The 4,590-nt window shown below is 45.9% G+C and overlaps 1 protein-coding gene across 2 annotated transcripts in view; it reads right to left on the bottom strand.

Annotated features, from left to right (window-relative positions):
• The window catches only part of LOC110292153, a 176,571-nt gene that overhangs the window by 39,867 nt on the left and 132,114 nt on the right, over positions 1–4,590 (bottom strand). For both annotated transcript variants that reach the window (XR_003836694.1, XR_003836693.1), the window contains one exon: positions 3,009–3,164. The gene's annotated coding sequence lies outside the window, so the exon portion shown is untranslated. The remainder of the gene's footprint in view (positions 1–3,008; positions 3,165–4,590) is intronic.

The following is a 4,590-nucleotide window of genomic DNA, read 5'->3' as shown; positions in this document are numbered from 1 at the left end:
ACAGACAGACAGACAGACACACACACACACACACACACACAGAGGATAAAATTTCAGTCTCCAACAAAACATTACAAACATTTGTAGCTCAACTGCTTCTTGCTGTGTGGCCTTGAACGGACCACTTAAGTTCTTCAAAGCTCTGCTTCTTTACTCGAACATGGGCAATAATAACATTAACTCCCTCCTGAGCCTATCAAGCCTATCTCGAGGATAAAATGGCCCAATGCAAATAAAGCCCCTGCAGGAGACCTGGCCTCTAGTATTTATATTTATTCTTACATTAATCTTCAGTTCATGGTGGATACCGAATGTGTGCCTGGAGGCCTGGGAGAAGAGCCACTTACTGCTCATTCACATGGCTTCCTCCTCAACTAATTGATACCACCGAGGACTTTGGGTGGTATGAGCTGGGTCCTGCTGGGACCCCTGGGCCTCTGTGCTTCAGGAAGTGTGTATGACACCCTCCGATGTGGTGACTAGTGGCTCTCACTTTGAGCATCTGGGATCTCTCTTCACTGAACTTGAGACTCCTTGTGCAAGATCATAAAGAATGTGACAATCTTTCTTCCAGAGGGAGTGTGCTTATAAACAGGATGGCCTGAGAGAGCCACACCCTCCATTGCCGCCCAGCTCAGTCTTTCTCCCTCCTCCCCCACGACAAGCCTCTTCCACCACCATCACCCCTTTTGTAGTATCCAAGGAGGGCCAGGCTTCAGTTACTGCCACTCAGTGCCACCATTAGACTAACAGGTCAACTGAGAAAGCGGTCAGGCAAGCCAGAAAGGTCTGTCCCTACAGGGCTTCTGGCAAGTGCCTCCTAGCACACACTGTTGTCATTGCCAAGTCCCTCTTGAAGAATGTCCTCCTCCTGATGACCCAATCTCCTCCTCCTGATGACCCAATGCCAGTCGTGGCATCCTGGTTCAGCTCAGGGACATTGTCAAAGGGACATCACAGATAGATGATACCTTGGCACAACTGACCACCCAGGACTGGGCACTTGGGGGGCCTAGTGTAAGGCACAGTGGCTTTTCAAATAGGTGAGGACTCTGGGACAAAGACTGTTCCATGCTGAAACAAGATTCAAGTACTTGTCTTTCCATCTACACTAACAAGCCCCACGTCCACCAACTTCTGTGCATTTAACAGCCTTTAATTTATTTGATTTCCTCTACTGCTGTGTGCCAATAGTAGAAACCATGGTAATAATAGTAAGAGGTAATCGGTCTCTTTTGCTGAGAGCTCACCCTGTTCCAGTTAATAGGACAAATGTCCCATTGTATAGAGTCGATCAGTCTGTCTTAGACTGCTTTCTGCTACTATAACTGATACTGTGGACTGAGTAATTTATAAAGCATAGGGGTTTATTCAAATATCAGTTCCTGAGGTCTAAGGCCATGGGACTACCACTGGAGATGGCCTTCTTGTCAAGTACCGAGTTCAGGATACCATGGTGATGCCATCTTGGGGATCTCATCTCCAGCACTTCATACGTTTCAAGTTACTGGACACTTGCTGCTTCCATATGCTGACACCCCACGATGTTGAGGATTATGTATTCGGCGTACCCCTGCCCCCCCATAGCAAGGTCCATGAGGGCCCTACAACTGTTCTCACTGAAAGGGGAGGAAACCAACACCCCAGGGATTAAGTGGGAGCTGCAAGAAAATCCAAGGCAGGATGACTCAGGTCTGGTCGAGAGCCTGCTTCCCAGAGGTTGTTGCTAAGAACATGATGTCCAAGTCCCCAGAGGGTCTTAGGCATTTGCTGTAGGGATCAGTGCTTACTGTCCCAAGCTTAAAGAGATCACTCACAGCAGCCAATCAATCAGCTATGCCTACGGGCCAGCATCTGCACACAGCAGCCAATCAATCAGTTGTGCCTAGGGGCCAGCATTTGCACACAGACACAAGGACGTCTTCTAACCAAAGGCGAGCATTGGGAGCCCAATTGGAAATGACTAACAGGGTTGTTTTGCTTCTGAGGCAAGAGCTGGAATGTTCAACTAGTTAGCACCAGTTTTACTGGCGGCCTCGGCTACATAATGCAGGCTACGGCATTTGGCAGTGCCTCTTAAATTTGGCACACTCCATGCTCCTCCTGGACCCACGAGATAACATAACCAAATGTTTTCTGATGCTGCAAGAAATGAGTATTTCTCAGGTAAGCAGAAATGCAAACATCCCCTCACCTGTCAATCCCAGGGGCAAAATGCTTCACTCTCTCATGACCCTTGAAGAGGTTAGATGTGAGCAGGAGTCCAGAAAAATGGCCATGATGCAAACAAAGTCATGGAAATAAATGCATCCCTGATCTATGTGGGCTGGTGATGCCAATTACACCATCTGCACCGTTTCTCAGGGCGAGTACAATTGTGCTTCCCTGAATGCCCTGAGCAGTGAGACTGTGGCCATGGTCTTCTTTTCTTCTGAGTCAGGCACACATCAGTTGATGCTCCTGTATTTTTTTTTCAGATGCAGACAATGGGTGGCAGTGTGTTTTCTTAGTTAGATTGAGTTGGAACAGAGAAACGAAAAATCCATAGAATATAGTAGAATGCGTGTGAAGGACCCAAGAAGGTGCACTGGGGCTTTGAGTGGCAGCTGGTTGGAGCTATAGCTAAGCACCCACTTTCTGATCAGTTACCAACGTTCTTTTAGCCAAAGCATCATTAGCTTCTGATGGTGATGGGGGCCATGATAGGTCCTATGCTAGCATGCAGGGAAAGTCAAACACCGAGCTCACACTAGAGGCACATTCGACATGCTTGGCATCATTACGGATAACTTCTTAGATAAAAAATAAATAAACGAGGGTCATAATCAGGATCATTTTCAGTGTGCCTCAAAGATACAAGTGACCATACCAGCCAAGTAGGACTCACCTAACTGCACTGATTTCTGAACAAAAGGAAGTTCCTAGGTCAAATATCGGCAAACATTCTCAGCAAGGAGCTGGGTGGCGAATGGTTTGTTTCTTTTTCATTTTGCTGTTTTCATATTCACCTCTGCCAAGATGACCAGGAAGGTGTGTGTAAGAGCTTCCGACTCTGACCGCACATGAGTGGCCTTTCATTATTGCAGGAATAACAGGGCCTGGGATGTGGCCTGTGGCTGCAGCTTTCTAATTCCTGGTCTTCATGAGTCTTGCCTCGGTGAGATCTGCTTGGGGAGAAAACATCATGTGTGAGGGCAACCAGCACCTTTCACAGTGAGAAAGGTGCTCCTCACCGCATCCCCTCTGCCTTCCATCAGTACAGTAGAGGAAACTTCTTTCAGTCTTGGAGCACAGAAAATTATTTTTATCAGCTCCTCAATGTAATCTATATGCTTAAATTGAATCAGATCAAAATCTTGAGGGAAATTCATAATCTAGGCAGTAGTGTTTCTAGAGGCGAGGAAATTGACCAAGTACAGTTAAAATCATAAATCAATGTGATTACATTCTATTCCCCTGAGATCAGAAAAGTAAACCATTATATTATATCATTACATTTTATAGTCAGATATTGAAAATGAGAAATGTGTATGCACACATACATATACACTCACCTGAAAATGTTTACATTTCAAAAGTAGGCTTAAGCTCTTAATTTCTGAGCTATTTTGTTTACTCATCTTAAGAAAAGCAAGTTAATACTTGGATATTCATTCTTGGATATTCTTTTTATGCTGAGATTCTAAAATGTGGTTAATATTTATTGAAGGGAAAATGCCCCTTCACATGGCATACAAACTTTGAATCCTAAACAGCAGATTTGTGTGAGAGAAAAAAGGAAGTCACCAGAGTTGCTGTGAGAAGTGCCACAGTGAGGAAGCACAGTGGCCAGAGGAAGAAATAGACCGAAGAGGATGCATCATGAGAGTTCAGCAAGCCTCACAGGGAGGATGGCATTGAGCTGGGCATTGAAGAGTGAGCAGCATTTCTCTGTGAAGATAAAGAAGGGGCCTCTAGAAAGAGAACATAGTAAGGGGTTCATTTTGCATTCGTGTGTTTTGGTGTGCATGCATGTGTATATGTGTGGCTGTGGGCAGTGCCCATGTACTGATCATGCTCTACCTTACGTAAGGAGGCAGGGCTTCTCCTTTGAGCTCACCACCCTCTAATTCTACTAATTTAGTTAACAAACTATCCTCTCCAGGGATCCCCTGTCTCTGTGTCCAGAGTGCTGGGATTACAGGTGGACTGCCATACCTACACAACACTTGCATAGGTGCTGGGGTCCAAACCCTGGGCCTTGTGCTTGTGTGGCTAAGCCCTTTTCCCAGTCTGAGGGGTGGTTCACTGCTGAGTCTTCCTCAAGAGAGCAGTGGCCAGTTATGGGACAAGCACACAGGGGCTTCTCTAGGGGAATGAGAGAGTCAGTCAACTGTTGCCTCTGTTCGTGGTCATGCAAAACCATACCTCTCTACCCAGATACAGTAACAACCACTCTACCCAGCTACAGTAACAACCACTCTACCCAGATACAGTAACAACCACTCTACACAGATACAGTAGCAACCACTCTACCCAGATACAGTAACAACCACTCTACACAGATACAGTAATAACCACTCTACACAGATACAGTAACAACCACTCTAC

This window comes from Mus caroli, chromosome 1, assembly GCF_900094665.2.
Source record: "Mus caroli chromosome 1, CAROLI_EIJ_v1.1, whole genome shotgun sequence".
In the NCBI taxonomy this organism is placed as follows: Eukaryota; Metazoa; Chordata; class Mammalia; order Rodentia; family Muridae; genus Mus; species Mus caroli.
Note: the sequence above shows the minus strand (reverse complement) of the source record. Positions and strands in the feature narration are given on the sequence as shown.